Source organism: Cryptomeria japonica, chromosome 8 (assembly GCF_030272615.1).
Source record: "Cryptomeria japonica chromosome 8, Sugi_1.0, whole genome shotgun sequence".
NCBI lineage: Eukaryota > Viridiplantae > Streptophyta > Pinopsida > Cupressales > Cupressaceae > Cryptomeria > Cryptomeria japonica.
Window position 1 is genome coordinate 90,360,000 of NC_081412.1, and position 18,500 is coordinate 90,378,499.

The 18,500-nt window shown below is 40.6% G+C and overlaps 1 protein-coding gene across 1 annotated transcript in view; it reads left to right on the forward strand.

The window, feature by feature from the left end:
* The window catches only part of LOC131079625 (UDP-N-acetylglucosamine transporter ROCK1), a 44,021-nt gene that overhangs the window by 14,190 nt on the left and 11,331 nt on the right, over nt 1-18,500 (forward strand). The gene's annotated exons all lie outside the window — the stretch shown is intronic.

The following is an 18,500-nucleotide window of genomic DNA, read 5'->3' on the forward strand; positions in this document are numbered from 1 at the left end:
CTTTATCAAAGGTTGGGAAAGTGATGTTGGGTTTCGTCAAGGTTGTGAGAACCTTGTTGAGAGCTGACACTAGTTTTCAATCCCATAGAATATGCTGACAACTTTGACATACCATAACAAGAAACATCTTTTGAGCATAAGGGCCCATTTGGGATTCCTCAAATTAGTTACAACAATGAGGAAAAAAGAAGCATGAATTACAACATTTTGGTGACTGTTACTGGATGATTTCCCATTAACCATGGTTCCAATAGCCTTATTGGTCCGTTGGACATGGAGTGACTGCAAGCTTCTCAAACAACAATGCATGATTGCCTCACAACAAACTAGAAAATGCCTCAGAGCACAAGTAAAAAGGGAAAACAACATGTGCAGGCTGCGCTTGGAGGAAAACAAGACAACGAAAAAATGAGAATGAAAAGTGTGCAATAGCAGTTCTTTGCAAAATACAACTAATTTGATATGTAAACGATTTGTAAATCCTGATTGCCAAACCGTCAACAACTTGCCTCCCAAAGTTGAGTCTTCTGAAGGAGCTGATCTCCCTCAGGTCATAGCTACATTCATTTCTTAGTTGCAATATATGGTGCCCTCTGTCTGCATGCATCAAACAAGAATTACTTCCCATGTAGTGAAGATTCATTCCATCATCAAAATTTTCGTTGTAAGTGCTAGATCTCTCTAACGATGCATCAGGTGTGCACATAGCAGCATTGGTAATATTTTTTGGAAGAAGGTCAACATCAAAAGAACCTGTTGATGACCATAGTTCACAGTCTTGGACTTGGAGGGTACTCAGCAAGCTCAAAACCTTCAACTCAGCAAAAACTTGACAAATACTTGGCAATAACTTGTCAAAAAACTCGACAAAAATTGGACAACTTAGAAAGTACTAAAAATTAAATTCTTAAAAAACATTATTTTTTTGCAAAATTCAATTATAGAATGTATTAAATAAAAAATTGACATCTCACAAGAGAAAATGTATGGTTTTATAGCCAAAAAAAGGTTTGAAAGATGCATTTTAACCAGTGTTTTTCCCATGTTTGAATTTTGACCGACGTTTTTCCTGCATTTGTAAAAACTCGCGAGTTAAACTTGTAAAAACTCGCATCAACCTTGTCGTTGTAGGGAAGCCATAAAAAATAAGTGCCAGATCTCTCTAACGATGCATCATGTGTGCACATAGCAGCATGGATAAAGTTTTTTGGAAGAAGGTCAACATCAAAAGAACTAGAACCTATGGAGGACCATAGCTTGCAGTGGACTTGGAGGGTACTCAGCAAGCCCAAATTTTTTGACTCAGCAAAAACTTGACAAATACTTGGCTAAAATTTGACAAAAAGCTCGACAACTTAGAAAGTACTAAAAATTAAATTTCTTAAGAAACATTTTTTTTGCAAAATTCAATTACAGAATGTATTAAATTATAAATTGACACCTCAAAAGAGAAAATGCATGGTTTAATAGCCAAAAAACTTCCTCGCACAAGGACATATTGCTGTTGCAACAACTGACCTTATGGCATAAGCTGAAACAAAAAGAACATGCTTCTAGCTCACGTTGCAATTGAATATATGCCACACCAACCTGTTGATTTGCACAGGGAAGCTCTTCCTCATTCGCATCAAATAGAGAGCTTTGAAGCTCTTCCATACTATAAAGTTGAGCAACAAGTTGATTATCCTCTTGACCTATGTTTTGTTGTTCAACATCTTCTCAAGCACAATAAGCAACCAACGTACTTTACTAATATGTGTAGTGATGTACATGCCATGAGCACAAATTTTAGAGCCACAAGACACTTAAGATGATGAACTAAATTCTTCAAGTTGTCTCACTGTTTCAATTTTTTCTTGGCAACTGATTGACATATTTGTTGCAAAAATCAGACCCATGGCACAATTTGTCCTCCACATCCACTGCTGCAACAATGCCATTTTTTGTGGTTTTATTTTCATGTACAGTTGTGTTGATGCCATCCTTGTGTACACAATCACCATTGGCAGCCTCAAAATCAGAAAAGCAAACAAAGGAAAGTAGATATCAAACAAGGTTTTTTTTTTTCTTGTTCATCACTTTCATCACAAACTAGTGTAGGTTCCGTATAATCAGCTACATGAGTTGATTCATCTAAATTTTCTGTGCTATATACGTACTCTTCCTTATCCATATTGTTTTAACAGTAGGGGCAGACTTCTCATCACCAGATTGGAAATCCTCATTGGTCTCATCAAGGAACACAAATGCTTGCTGATTGGCATCACAGAAAACATCCTCATCTTACACCTGCTCATTACCAGCAACCTCCCTTTCATCCCAATTCGTTTGGATGGAATCACTGTGAACTTGTTCTTGCTTTAGCACCCCTTTTTGACATGATTCAACTTGCTTTTCTGGGAGTGTTGCTTCATTTTGAACCATCAAAGCTTGGGCTTGAACCAAATTGTTCTATACTCTAACAATAGCTTTTGAAGAACTTGCAGCAGTTGGATATAAGGAACTTAAAGGACTAACATAGCTCAACTGATTTTGAGCTTGGAAATTTCCTTGATAGGGCTGCCTATTAGATTGGTAAGCTTGGTTATAAGGCTCATAATGTCTGTTATTTTGGGCCTGTCGCACCTTTAGATTCAGTAACTCATTCCAAAATTTTGTAACAAAGTTCTGGCCTAATGCAACTCATTGAAAGAAGCAACATAAGTAGTTGGTCAACTAGTTGTTGCCATATGAATAAGTGCCAAGATTGGCTGGGTAGGTGGAATCTTTAGGAATAGAGGCATTGGGAGCCTTGGGGCATTTTTTCTCGCTTGGATCAAACAATTTTCCAATCTTATAGCAATATCATAGGCATCCGGTATTACAGTTCCTCCCATAGATTGAATCATAACAACAATGTCATTCCTTAGAGGCCTAAGATAATATAAAAATGCATGATTTGGGAAAGGCTTGACCAAAGTAGGAATTCTATCCCAAGCATTCTGGAACCTAAGTTGAAGTCTCCCATGAACTCATGAGGAGCTCTTTTAGTAGTGGTCAGTTTTTCTACTAGGGATAGGTGGTCACTCTTATCCTTGAATTGCTGGCAAAGCTTCTCTCTTAATTCATCCCAATTATGAATTGAATTTGGCTGTAACCCTCTATACCATTACAGTGCCTTTGCCTTTAAGGAGGTGGCAAGCAGTGTAATAGCTACGGTATATGATATTATGAATGTAATGTATATTTGCAACATCTTGGATGTGTTCTATAGGAGTGGTAGCATTTTCACCAGTGAAATAGGGTATACATTTTAAAGCTGCTACTGGAATATTATCCCTGTGAGCTAGGACAAGAGGGTTGCCTACATTGGAGGTGACAAAGACGTAGTTTGTTGGAACAGCTATAGGAGTATGAAATAGTGTTTTGTTTGGCTAGGAGGAAACACTAGTAGTAGGTGTAGAACCCTTGATTGGACTCTTAAATATGGTGAAGGTTGTTTGCTAGATTTTTTCCTTGCCGAAGATAAAGGTAAGATTCATAATGCTTAGCTTTACAGAATGCTTTGGTTTATTCATTTGGCATGATGATCAACATGATTTGAAGCCAAGAGACTGGAATAGCTAGGTGCTTGTATGATGTATTCAATGGCTACAACGACTAAGCATAACTCCAGTCTTTTTAGCAGAATGATGCAAGACTCATTAAACTGGTTCTGCGGGGCGTGATAATAACTATTGTCACCTGAACAACATTAAACAGAATAGAAAGGGAAGCCAATCATATACAAACTAGTTTGAAAATGAGATATACACAACATACAAGGATAGAGAAGAGCTGAAACAACAATTTTCATTAATTTCTAAGGCATTGAGCTAGTTTACAATATGAGAAAATTACAAGAGAATCACTCTTCTTTGTTCCTTTGGTTTGAAATTGAGAAAGAACCTCCTGCAAATGAGGGTTGTAGAGTTTTTACTCTATTGAAGGGAGACGACAAAACTGTCAGAATTAAATTTGTGGTAGGTTGCAGAGACCCAACTCCTAGCCGCCATCCCAACCAATGATTTGCAGATAGATGTCCTTTCAAATTAGATTTGATCAATTGAGACATGAACATTTCTTTCATTGCTTTGATCAAGTCCGCTGACCATAATGGCCTAGGGAATGACACGTAAAAAAAGCGATCTGCAATTGATGAGCCATGGTTTAGCATAAGACAATTGATTTTGGCCACCCATCGGATTTGGTGGTTGGTGAATGTTGTAGGTGTATTATGGTGCTATGGAATGGTAGGTGGGAGAAAGTAATGCCCTAGCATCAAAGTAAGCCAATAGAGGTTTTGGAACCTTTATAGATCTTTGACACACATAACACTTATTTTTCTTCGAAGAAATGATAAGGTTCAAAAAATGACTGTTAGGCCTCAACATGGTTATGAAAACCTGGGCCGAAGTTGATGGAGGTTCTACAACCTCTTACAACTCTTGATGACTTAACACTTTACTCCTTTTGGATTTCTCTTCCTTTGATGTCGGTGAACTTTGCTAGCTTTTAAACTTGTTTCAAATCTTGAGTGGTTTTAAACCACCCCAAACCTTCAACACACTTTGCTCTTTGTCTCTATAATAAGTAATAAGAAACGTGTTGGATTCCAATGAGTGTCTGAGAGTCTTGTCGGGTCCCTGCAGAGGTGTGGAATCTTTACCTTTTGTCAATGCCCCTTAGCCAAATCTTTCTTTTCTTTTTGCTAATCATTTTTCGTCCTTTTGTGTCGGAACTTGGTTTTGGCAATAGAACCACTTTTGGCAACCTCATCGGGCTTTGACAAACTTGTGAGAACCTTGCTAGGAGCTAATAGATGTTATGAAACCTTATAAACCTTGGCCAAGATGGTCACAAGCTTTCTTTTGTTCCTACTTAACATGTCCCTTTGAGTTTCCAGCACTTTGGTGAGAAAAATAAAACTGTCGACCACTCGAACCACTTTCGGCAACCTTGTTGGCAATAGAATTGCTTAGAATTTTTCCTCAGTTTTCAAAGATTAGGAAAATGATGTTGGGTTCTGTTATCACAAAAGCTTGCAACCTTGTGAAACATGGAAACAACCCCGAAGTGTGGGACCTTGCCCAAGGGGGTTGAATGTTTGGAGAAGGCCGACTTCTTTCTCAATCCAGGTGCAATTATTGAACGAACTCAACACTTCAAAACTTACTCCTAAGCCTATCCTAACAAATTGCAGAGGTAAAGGGAAGAGAGAAATGCTTAAAACAAAAGGAGGTGATGCACCAAGAAGAGATTGTTTCTCTCCCTACTTGAAATGACACAAAGAATCAATTGAAACACCCAGATGATGCTCAAACTTCAGTTGCATGAGTGACCCAAATGCATGTATGGAGGTTAGAATTTGCCAAGTGTCAAGAGGGGAGAAGGATTCCCACAAGTCACACTCAAAAAACAAGTTAACACAACATATATGAGAGAAGAACCACAAAACATACACCTATGATGAAGGTAAGGAAGCATACACATCATACATAAGTTGAAAGAAGGCAAGAATGTTGATTTCAATTAATTATAAGGCCAAGGGCCAACTTACAGTTGCATAAATGCAAGATAAATACAAGAGAAGTGGGAGAGCATGGAATAGCTCAAGCCAGTAGGGAGAGAATCCCTTACAACGAGGCTTAACAACCTTTATATACTTTTCCAAATAGTTGCATCCAAGTGGGGAACACCAACCATCCTGGTCAAATTTCCCCAAAAAACCCTACTTTTAGGGGTCAAATCATGTCTAGAAGGGGATGGCTTGAGCCAAAAGTCAAGCCAGCCCATACCTTGTCATAAAAAGCTCTCAAATCCACATTTATGACCCCTAGAATATTCTCGGACGGGCCTGCAAACCTCAATAAATGCGCCTCTGTAGCTCATGAATAGAAGGTAAATAGGTTGTAACAGTCGACAGAGCATTTAGGGCCTTGAGTGTTGATCACGCTGTCTGAAATGTCGCAAGCCGGAAGTTTGGGGAATAGAAAGCCTACTAAGGAAAGGAACTTCGGAACCCCGAGGTTTTGGAGAGAAGTAGAAAAGGAAAGGCAAAGGGACCTCGGAACCTCGGGGTTCCGGAGAGAAGCAGAAAAGGAAAGGCAAAGGGACCTCGAAACCTCGGGGTTCGGGAGTTCTGGGAAAAGAAAGGGAAAGGGCTAAAGAGAGAAGGGGAACTTCGGAACCTTGGGGTTCCGAGGTTTCGGGCAAGGATAGAAGAAAGGCTACAGAGAGGAAAGGAATTTCGGAACCTCAGGGTTCCGGAGTTCCGGGGAAAGGAAGGAAAACAAGGGAAAGAACTTCGGAACCTCGGGGTTCCAGAGTTCCGAATGTTAATTTTAACACTTTCAGATTGATATAAACGCAGAATTTATATTTAGTTTCTAAATAGTTTGATTAGCTGAAAGAATTTAGAAATTAGTGACAACATAGAAATGAACAAAATGAGAACAAGACACAGTTACCCTGGGAAAACCTCCAAGGAGGAAAAACCCAGCCAGAAAAGATCCTCAGTTCTGATTATGGATTATAGTCATGTAATCATTACAACACTTATCTCAAGTATTTGAAGATGCAGACGTTGCTGTCACAAGAAGGATGGCAGATTGAGGTAGCTGCCTTCAAGATTAGCTTGCTGTCACATGAATGATGGTTGCTGTCACTTCGTTGATGTTTGCTGCCCCTTTAACCTAGATTGCAGAACTTCAAGAAGGGTTTGCTGTGCTTTCAAGGAATTTGCTGTGCATCCACAAAGGTTTGCTGACTCCTAATGATGATTCACAGATTTTTGAATGTGCTTCGCCAAACCTAGAGGTGCTCTGCTGTAGTGTACCGAAGTATGGATATGTTAGCTTCTTTAACCTTCGCAGTCAATAGAGGTATATTTCGCATGGAAAAAAATGAGTGAATAACAATAAGGTTTGACAATTACTTATATGTGGAGCGAAGCCTTTAGATAGGTCGGCTTTCCTTATAATTATCTTTAATTATATTTTTCCCTTTTAGCAATTGCCTTGTGAATAGGGTCGGCCCTATTTTATCAACACATTGAGTATGTGGCGTGGGGTTTAAGTTGTGTGGTGTGAGGTTTAATGTTGCCGTGAGGTATAGGGCCCTGCCCTACACATTTGAGGAGAGGGGCCAGCCCTTTGGGCGGATTCCAATGTTGCCCAAGGCAATTGGAATCCGCCATTCCCTAATTAAAATCAACACTCCCTCTTAATTAGGGAGGAGAAACATAACTATAATCTTCCATCTTGCACACAAGCAAAGAATGGATTACATAATCAGAATATTGTAGTCTTCCATCTTGCACACATGCATACAATGGAACTACATAATATAATCTGCCAGCTCGCACACAAGCATAGACTGGATCCACCTTACATTGCCCGCAGAGGATGGTTAACAATTACTCTTCTCCCTGAGAAGATTACAATACCATCTTACATTGCCCACAGAAGATGGTTAACAGTTACTCATCTCCTTGAGAAGATTACAATATCATCTTACATTGCCCGCAAAGGATGGTTAACAATTACTCTTCTCCTTGAGAAGATTACAATACCACCTTACATTGCCCGCAGAGGGTGGTTTGATACAACACAATGTATCACTGAGATTGAGACTCCCTCTCAATCAGGGTTTCATTTTCCACAATACCGAGTCTGTCCTTGAAGTACACAAACTTCACTTTGGACAGAGGCTTGGTAAGAATATCTGCAACCTGCTCGTCAGTGCTGACATACTTCAGCTGAATGGCGCCTCTTTGCACCATATCTCGAATGAAGTGATAATGAGTTTCCACATCTTTTGACCTGTCATGAAACACTGGATTGATAGACATTTTGATACAACTGTGATTAGCACAATGAATAACTATAGAATCCCAAGGCTGACCAAACAACCCAACAAGAAGCTTACGAAGCCATACTGCTTCTATAGAAGCTACGCTTGCTGCAATATACTCAGCTTCAGCAGTGTTTAGTGCCACTGAGGATTGTTTTTTGCAAGCCCAAGAGATCACTGCGGATCCTAAGCTGAAACAAATGCTAGAAGTGCTTTTCCTGTCTTTGACGCTTCTAGCCCAATCTGCATCTGAATAACCTTCCAAGGTTATTGGGGTGTTAAGTGGATACTTCAGCCCATAACTAACAGTGCCTCGCAAGTATCTTAGAATGTGCTTGGCTGCAACAAGATGAACATGTTTGGGCATGCTCATGAACTGGCTGAGAGCATTCACTGCAAAGCATATGTTTGGTCTAGTGTTAACTAGATACATCATTGATCCAATCAACTGCCTGTACTCCGATGGATCTGCAAAATTAGAGTTAGCTGCAGAAACACTTAACTTCTTTAAGTTAGATTCCATAGGAGTAGACATAGGTTTACAATCCATCATTCTAAATCTTTTCAAAATATCAATAGTATACTTTCCTTGACTTAGAAAAATTTCGTTAGATCTTTGCCATACTTCTAGACCTAGAAAATAATGCATTAGACCTAAGTCTTTCATTTCAAATTTCTGAAGCTAGTTCTTTCTTGCATCTAATGATAAGTTCATCTTTACCAGTAAGAAATAAATCACCCACATACAGAACTAGAATTAGCATTTCATCATTGGATAACTTAAAGTGGATGTTAGAGTCAGCATCATTTTTACAAAAAACCTGGACTTAACAAGTATTTATCAATTCTTTCATACCAAGCACGAGGAGCTTGTTTAAGGCCATACAAAGCTTTCTTCAACCTGCACACATGAGTTATTCTATCCTGAATCTCATAACCCTCAGGTTGTTCAATATAGACCTCTTCCTCAATGACACCATTAAGGAAGGCAGTTTTAACATCCATTTGATGTAGCTTCCAACTTCTAGCAGCAACAATAGCTATTATAGTTCTAATAGAAGTATATCTAGCAACAAGAGCAAATGTTTCTTCATAGTCTATGCCTTCCTTTTGAGAAAAACCACGAGCTACAAATCTAGCCTTATATTTTTCAATGCTACCATCAACATTATGTTTAATGTTAAATAACCATTTAGAGGAAACAACAGATTTACCTTTGGGTCTGGGCACAATATCCCAAACATCATTCTTGATGATTGACTGATACTCTTCATCCATAGCAAGCTTCCAGGCATGATGGTTCAAGGCTTCTTCAACATTGCAAGGTTCAGTTTCAATGAGATTGCACATCAATGCAACGTAGTTGGAGAATACTTGAGGTCTCTTGGTTTCACGGAAGGTGCCACTGGGGGCAGCAAATCTTTCGGCTTCTTGAATGGTGTTTCTTACCCAAAGAGGCCTCTTTTTGGTAACAACAATGTTACTAGGAATATCAGTGGGATTCATGGGTTGTGGAGGATCATTATGTTCTTCTTGAGGTGGAGGTTCAACAGGCTCCCTCTGAATCTCAGGGTTAGTATCAACATTCATATCTTGATTGTCATTAGCTTCATCAATAACACAAGAACCTTTTGATTTCTTAAAAGCATTATCTTCTTCAAATGTAACATCCTTACTTACCTCGACATATCGTTGACCAGGGATATAGATCCTGAAGGCCTTGTCGGATTCATTGTATCCGACTAGCATGCCTTTCTTCCTAGAGGGGTCCAACTTGGTTCTCTTTTCTTTGGGCACATAAACATAAACATGACTTCCAAAAATTCTGAGGTGACTGATGTCTGATTTGGATGCTGTGAAAGCTTCTTCAGGGGTCGTGTTCTTTAGAACACGGTTAGGACATCTATTTTGGATATATACAGCTGTTCTAGAAGCTTCAGCCCATAGAAAGGTATGCAAATCTTGACCATGAATCATAGCCTTTGCAGCCTCAACAATAGTCCTATTCTTTCTTTCAGCAATTCCATTTTGCTGAGGATTGTATGGAACACAAAACTCCCTCTTAATTCCTGACTCAACACAAAAATCATAAAAGCTACCCGAGGTGTACTCACCTCCATTGTCAGATCTTAAGCATTTAATTCTTCTACCAGAGGAGTTTTCAGTTAATGCCTTAAAACTCTTTAATTTTACTTAAGACTTCATCAAATTCTTTAGATTTCAAGAAGTAGATCCAAGTTTTCCTAGAGAAATTATCTATGAAGATTACGTAATAAAGAAATCCACTAGGAGATGCTATAGACATAGGACCACATAAATCAGAGTGAACAAGTTCTAGCTTATCTTTGGCTCTATTTTCACTTTTATGAAAATGACTTTACATTTTTCCCTATAGCACAACCTTTGTGAGTATTATCATGAATTTGACTGAGTTTAGGCATACCTTTGACTAATTTTTCAAGAGAGGGAAGAGTTTGATAGTGTAAGTGTCCAACTCTTCTATGCCATAGCTCACAGGATTCGGGAGCCTCATTAATGAGGGCTTGAACAGGGTTAGTAGAGAGCTTATAAAGACTATCATATCTATTACCGATTACATGAGCAGATTTAAAACTAGATCTCTTAGGCCAAGCAAGAACTTTTTCCTTAGAAAATGCAATTTGATAACCTTTATCTTCTAGAGCAGAAATGGAAATTAAGTTTCTTTAAATTCCAGGAACAAACAAGATGTCACTAAGGTGCAGTGAAATATCAGAGTCTAAATTTAAAGAAGTGGTGCCAGAACCTCTTACCGAATATCGAGCATCATCACCAATTACCACGTGGAGGCTGGAATATTTTTCTACTAAGTCTGAAAGATGATCACGGTAGCTTGTGATGTGTCTGGAAGCACCACTGTCAATCAGCCACGTATTACAGTCTGTAGGTATGTTGCTTGACAGGGAAGAGATGAATAAGAAGTCATCATTTTGTTCTGAGACTTCATTTAGGTTGGCTTCTCTTTGAGTAGGATCATTCTGACATTCTTTAGCATAGTGACCAAATTTGTCACATCTGAAACATCGGACACGAGATAAATCTCTAGGTTTCTTCCAAGGGTGTTGAGAGCTAGATGGGCTGAATTCCCTATTTCTCTTTGGATAATGCTTCTTCCAATTTCCTCCTTTCTTGCATTGGGCAGCAAGCATGTGATGGTCATCTACATGAGGACTTTTGGTTTGCTCTCTTGTGATTAGGCGAGACTCTTCTTGAATGCAATCATTCTTAAGGCGATAAAGGGTGGGTAGCTCAGTTCTACCACTTATGGTTTGAATAAAGGACTCCCATGAGTGGGGTAAACCATTTAGAGCAATCATGACAAGGTCTTTGTCTTCCATGTTATGGCCAATTAAACCTAGCTGATTCTTTAGTTCTGAAATTCTCATAAAGTAGGAAATAACAGAATCTTCTTTTGCCATTTTGATATTAAGTAGTTGCTATCTTAAAGTGATTGCCCTACTGAGATTGTTAATTTCATATGTACCTTATAGATGGCTGAACATTTCCCTTGCAATAGCGAATGAGGCAATAGAGGTGACTAAGTGGTCTTTAACTGAATCAATGAGAATCTTTTTGGCTTTGACAACATCCTTTTTGAATTGTTTTAGCTTAGTTGCATCCGTAGGTTCAGTTAGCTCTTTCGCTTCTATGAATTGAAGAAGATCTTCTTCTTCTAGAGCCAACCTGATTCGAACCTTCCATGCAGTGAAATTGAGATTCCCATCAAGCCTATCTTCAACTTTCAGCCCCATTGACCTGACCTATGAATGAGACAACAATCTGGAAATAAAGGAGCACTAAATTCTGAAATCTGAAAGTTGGTCTATCCTATAGCTCTGATACCATGTTAATTTTAACACTTTCAGATTGATATAAACTCAAAATTTATATTTAGTTTCTAATTAGTTTGATTCGCTGAAAGAATTTAGAAATTAGTGACAACATAGAAATGAACAAAATGAGAACAAAACATAGTTACCCTGGGAAAACCTCCAAGGAGGAAAAACCCAGCCAGAAAAGATCCTCAGATCTGATTATGGATTATAGTCATGTAATCATTACAACACTTATCTCAAGTATTTGAAGATGCAGACGTTGCTGTCACAAGAAGGATGGCAGATTGAGGTAGCTGCCTTCAAGATTAGCTTGCTGTCACTTCGTTGATGTTTGCTGCCCCTTTAACCTAGATTGCAGAACTTCAAGAAGGGTTTGTTGTGCTTTCAAGGAATTCGCTGTGCATCCACAAAGGTTTTCTGACTCCTAATGATGATTCACAGATTTCTGAATGTGCTTCGCCAAACCTAGAGGTGCTCTGCTGTAGTGTACCGAAGTATGGATATGTTAGCTTCTTTAACCTTCGTAGTCAATAGAGATATATTTCGCATGGAAAAAAATGAGTGAATAACAATAAGGTTTGACAATTACTTATATGTGGAGCGAAGCCTTTAGATAGGCCGGCTTTCCTTATAATTATCTTTAATTATATTCTCCCTTTTAGCAATTGCCTTGTGAATAGAGTCGGCCCTATTTTATCAACATGTTGAGTATGTGGCGTGGGGTTTAAGTTGTGTGGCGTGAGGTTTAATGTTGCTGTGAGGTATAGTGCCATGCCCTACACGTTTGAGGAAAGGGGCCAACCCTTTGGGTGGATTCAAATGTTGCCCAAGGCAATTGGAATCCGCCATTACCTAATTAAAATCAACACCGAAGAGGGAAGAAAAAAAGGACAAGGAACTTCGGAACCTTGGGGTTTCGGAGTTCCGGGGAAAGGAAGGAAAACAAGGGAAAGAACCTTGGGGTTCCGGAGTTTCGAAGAGGGAAGAAAAATAAAGGACAAGGAACTTCGGAACCTCGGGGTTTCGGAGGAGGAGGGGGAGAAAGGCTAGGGAAGGAACTTCGGAACCTCGGGGTTTCGGAGTTCCGGAGGAGGAGGGAGAAAGGCTAGGGAAGGAACTTTGGAACCTCGGGGTTCCGGAGTTCCGAAGAAGGGAAGGGGAAGGGAGAAGAACTTCGGAACCTTGGGGTTCCAGAGTTCTAGAGAAACTGGAGAAAAGCTAAGGGAAGGAAGGGAACTTCGAAACCTCGGGGTTCTGGAGTAGGAAAGAAAGCGGCTAAGGCAAAGAACTTCAGAACCTCAGGGTTCCGGAAAAGGAAGAAGGAAGGAGGCAAGGGCAAAGAACTTCGGAACTTTGGGTTCCGGAGTTCCGGGGGAAGAGAAAAAGAGGGCCTAGGAATTTCTGACAAGACAACACTTCATACTTTATGATTCCATCGTCATCGCTTGGATCAAATTGGGGCTGCGCTGGTCCATGGAACATATCTCTGATCGGTCCATGGAACATATCTTTGATTGGTTCTCACTGATGGACCAAGGGTGTCATAAAATGACAACATTTTTGGCGACCTTTGCGGGATGCTTGCCTGCTAAGCATATAGATCAGTAGCTTGTGTAATCCATTGGGCGCAAAGTCACAACTACAAGAAAAAAGAAAACTCTCTCCTCTGTAACCTGCAAAGGATCAAGATCAACCATTCTGAAGGGGAACAACTTGTGCTCGTGCACTTCTTGGAAAACAAGAAACCTAACTAATATTTACATTGTTACAATAAGAGGCAACTAATGCTTTTGCTTCTGTCAAAGAGGAACCTTTTGAAGGTGTGGATCCCCCTCGTACCATTGTTACTTTCACCATCTAGCTGTAATGGTTGAAATCTCTTGTATGCATGCATTAGATCACACATACTACTCATGTGGTGAAAGAACACTTCGCCATTCACCTTGCCACCGTAGGGAAGCCATAGAAAATAGCCACCTGAGACATCCGAGGATGCATGAAGCATACACATAGTAGTAAGGGGGGAGTTTTTTAGTAGTTGGCTAGCATCAAAAGAACCACTCCTTCCAAAAGAGAAGGCCTCTCTATTATACAAGGGGGCATCATTTTTTTCACAATAGCTGACCTCTTCTTGTTGTGAGTTGAAACCAAAGGAAAAGGCCTCGAACTCACATGGTGATGAAAAGTATACCATATCTCTGTCTTGGCCTGCACAAGGGGGCTCTTCAGACACATCAAATTAGAAACTTTGAAGCTCAGGCGTAGTCAAGTTGAGCAACCAAAAGACTATCGGCATGACCAACATGTTGTTGCTCAACGCCATCAAACTTGGTATGTTGGTCCCAAGTGAGACATTCAAGCTTAGACACATAATCCCTAATGCCAATAGAAACATCTTCACCTTGAATGAAGACTTCATATTCAACATCATCACTTTAAAGGACAGGGGAGAACCAGCATACATCATAATCACATGTGCTGATAACCAACTTATCAACACAAATCTCAAGTTTATGAGACATCTCACAAGATCTAATATCTTCAGATTGTCTCTTTGTTTTTGTTTCCTCCTCCCGGCAACAGAATGCAACAACCTCAGGTTCATGGCACGATCCATCCGCCATGCAATCTGTAGTAAAAACATTACCCCTTGTGCCCTCCTCAAGGCTAGCATGTTGCTCCATAGCCACCACCGGGGGAGGTGTAGACATATCCTTCTCCTCATGATCAATGATCTGCTGCTGCAATTGATTGTTCTCAATATCTTCTTGCAGCATTGCGGATTCCTCTTCCTTTAAAGCATATGAAGACTCACCAATGGCTGATTGAACCCCTTCGTCATGATGAGGATGGGAACCATCCGTCCTCCATACAACAGGTTCGCCCTTAAAAAGGGAGATAGCATCAGGAAAGGGCCTAGATGGTGGGGTGTTTTGCAAAAGGCACCGAGGAGAAGGCTTTTGTATAACAACCACTGGAGCTCCCTTGAAACCAGGAACCTTAAAAATAGGGGGGTTAGTTGAAGTCTTGGGAGGTCTCCCCTGCCTGAAGCTTGGGATTTAAAACTTAGGAACCCTAGGAGTAGAAACCTCCTCCTGTATGAGCCGCATCTTTATGGCTGCTAGGTACTCAATTTCTTTCTTCCTAGCAGAGGCAAGCTGCCTTGCAAGGAACTCCTCATGTTGTCTTTGGGCTCCCATCTGTTGTTGCTGAAGCTGAGCCTGATAAGCAAGCTGATCTTGCTGCAAATCCCATTCCTGTTGCCTCTTCAACTCCTCCAACTGCTTAGTGAAATCAAGCAACACACTTTTGATTTCTGCAATTTGCCTTTTTCGTCATCTTGGGGCTGGTTGGGCTGCCAAGAAGGTTAAGCAGGGGCAGGTGGGTGGCAAGCATTAGGAAAGTACCCACTTGCTGCTGAAGTAAAGTTGTTTGGCATGAAATTAGGAGCAGTCCTAGTTTGGCCCTGTTCGTAAGGAGGGGAAAAATGGTTGGCATTCTCATAGAATGGGGGTAAATAGAAGTTACACCCATGATATGAACTCATTTTAAAGCATTTGAAAGAGACGGAGCTTGTTTATCAAAATGCCTAAAGAGAGCCGACGAACCCTCTCAACCAGAGACTGATAACATACCATAGATCCACCAATTGATTGCAAAGTCGCCAGGTTCTTGAAAGATGTTTCCTCTAAAGGCTTGATGAACTGAAGAACACACCAAATCTTCAGTTGGCTTGGGCTTAGGACTACATGACTTCCGAACCTCGGGGTTCCAGAGTTGAGGACTTAGGCACTTCAGAACTTGGGGTTCCAGGGTTCCGGACTTGGGAACTTCGGAACCTGGAGGTTCCGGAGTTGATGACTTGGGAACCTGGGGGTTTCGGGGTCCCAGAGTTAGGAACTTCGTATGAACAAGAACTGGACTTGTTGAGTAGAGTCGCCAAGTGCTTGAGAGATGTTGCCTCCAAAGGTTGAGACACTAAGAACAACATTGAATCCTTAGCATGTATGTCGAAATTGAGTCCCACCGGGCATGCCAAAAACTGTTATCACAAAAGTTCGCACCCTTGCTGAGCTATCAACTCAGCAACCTTGGGAAACATGGAAACAACCCTGAAGTGTGGGACCTTGCGCAAGGGGGTTGAATCTTCGGAGAAGGTCGACTCTCTTCTCAATCCAGGTGCAGGTGTTTTAACCAACCCAACACTTCAAAACTTACTCCTAAGCCTATCCTAACAAATTGCAGAGGTAAAGGGAAGAGAGAAATGCTTAAAACAAAAGGAGGTGATGCACCAAGAAGAGATTGTTTCTCTCCCTACCCGAAATGACACAAAGAATCAATTGAAACACCCAGATAATGCACAAACTTCAGTTGCATGAGTGACCCAAACGCATGTATGGAGGTTAGAATTTGCTAAGTGTCAAGAGGGGAGAAGGATTCCCACAAGTCACACTCAAAAAATAAGTTAACATAGCATATATGAGAGAACAACCACAAAACATACATCTATGATGAAGGTAAGGAAACATACACAACATACATAAGTCGAAAGAAGGCAAGAATTGTGATTTCAATTAATTATAAGGCCAAGGGCCAACTTACAGTTGCATAAATGCAAGATAAATACAAGAGAAGTGGGAGAGCATGGAATAGCTCAAGCCAGTAGGGAGAGAACCCCCTACAATGAGGCTTAACAACCTTTATATACTTTTCCAAATAGTTGCATCCAAGTGGGGAACTCCAACCATCTTGGTCGAATTTCCCCCAAAAAACCCTACTTGTAAGGGTCAAATCATGTCTAGAAGGGGATGGCTTGAACCAAAAGTCAAGCCAGCTCATACCTTGTCATAAAAAGCCAAAAAATTCGCATTTATGAACCCTAGAATATTCTCAGACGGGCCTACAATCCTCAATAAATGCGCCCTTGTAGCTCATGAAAAGAAGGTAAACAAATCGTAACAGTCGGTAGAGCATTTAGGGCCTTGAGTGTTGATCATGCCGTCTGAAATGTCGCAAGCCGGAAGTTTGGGGAATAGAAAGCCTACTAAGGAAACAAACTATGGAACCTCGGGGTTCCGGAGAGAAGCAGAAAAGGAAAGGCAAAGGGACCTCGGAACCTCAGGGTTCCGGAGTGAAGCAGAAAAGGAAAGGCAAAGGGACCTCGGAACCTCGGGGTTCCGGAGTGAAGCAGAAAAGGAAAGGCAAAGGGACCTCAGAACCTCGGGGTTCCGGGAAAAGAAAGGGAAAGGGATAAAGAGAGAAGGGGAACTTTGGAACCTCGGGGTTTCAGGCAAGGATAAAAGAAAGGCTACGGAGAGGAAAGGAACTTCGGAACCTTGGGGTTCCGAAGTTCCGGGGAAAGGAAGGAAAACAAGGGAAAGAACTTCGGAACCTCGGGGTTCCGGGAAAAGGAGAAGCTGAAGAGAAGAGGTGAAGAAAAGGAAGGCTAGGAACTTCAGAACCTTGAGGTTCCAGAGATCCGTAGAGAGAAGAAAAAAAGGACAAGGAACTTCGGAACCTCGGGGTTCCGGAGTTCCGGAGGAGGAGGGAGAAAGGCTAAGGAAAAGAAACTTCGGAACCTCGGGGTTCTGGAGTTCTGAAGAAGGGAAGGGGAAGGGAGAAGAACTTCGGAACCTCAGGGTTCCGGAGAAACTGGAGAAAAGCTAAGGGAAGGAAGGGAATTTCGGAACCTCGGAGTTCTGGAGTAGGAAAGAAAGTGGCTAAAGCGAAGAACTTCGAAACCTCGGGGTTCCGGAGTTCCAGAAGAGGAAGAAGGAAGGAGACAAGGGCAAAGAACTTTGGAACCTCGGGGTTCCAGATTTCTGGGGGAAGAGAAAATGAGGGCCTAGGATCTTCTGACAAGACAACACTTCATACTTTATGATTCCATCGTCATCTCTTGGATCAAACTGGGGCTGCGCTGGTCCATGGAACATATCTCTGATCGGTTCTCACTGATGGACCAAGCGTGTCATAAAATGACAACAGGCTCCAATAAGGTTATGAGAACCTTGTGAGGGGCCGACATTCGTTTTGAAACTCATAGAATATGCTGAGACAATTTTAGGTTTTTGCAAATTGGGTAACTACTGAAGCGTTAAAAGGGGAAAAACAACATAACAAGAAGAGGCATGCAACATTCTGTTTGTTCCACCCTGCAATGTTTGCTAAATATTATCTGCCAGATTTACAGTTTTCTAGGGGTTCTCCATGTTATGGTCCTTTTATTTTTGTCATGTCCCCACCTTGAAATAGAATTTAATAATAAATAATAATAATAATAAAGTTTAAATATTAAAAATTAAATTAAAATATAAAAGAATATAATTAAATATAATTAATTAAAATTTAATCAAGTTAATGAATGGTCAAAAGACATTGAAGGAAAAGTTGCGACTCCCTCAACAATGAAATATAAAAGGGAGAAGAGGGCCTCATTTGAGAGGGGGATAATTTGGGAATCAGAAGTGCAGATCTGGTTTAAATAAGAAGGCAGATCTGATTGTGAAAGGCTGTGTCCGTTTCAAAGGGCAGAAATAATGAAGAGTTGCACTCTTTCAAAGGGCTGCTAATGGTGATAGGGTGTTAATGGTGTGTCTCTTGTCAAAGGTGTTAGTTTTTGTTTCTCAGACCAGCGATCAGACTTTCAGTATTTAATTTCAGATTAACATTAAGTAAATGATAAGCAAGTAAATGAAAGAGAGAAAACAAGTGCACAAGAGACCAACTCAAATTACCCTGGGAAAACCTCCA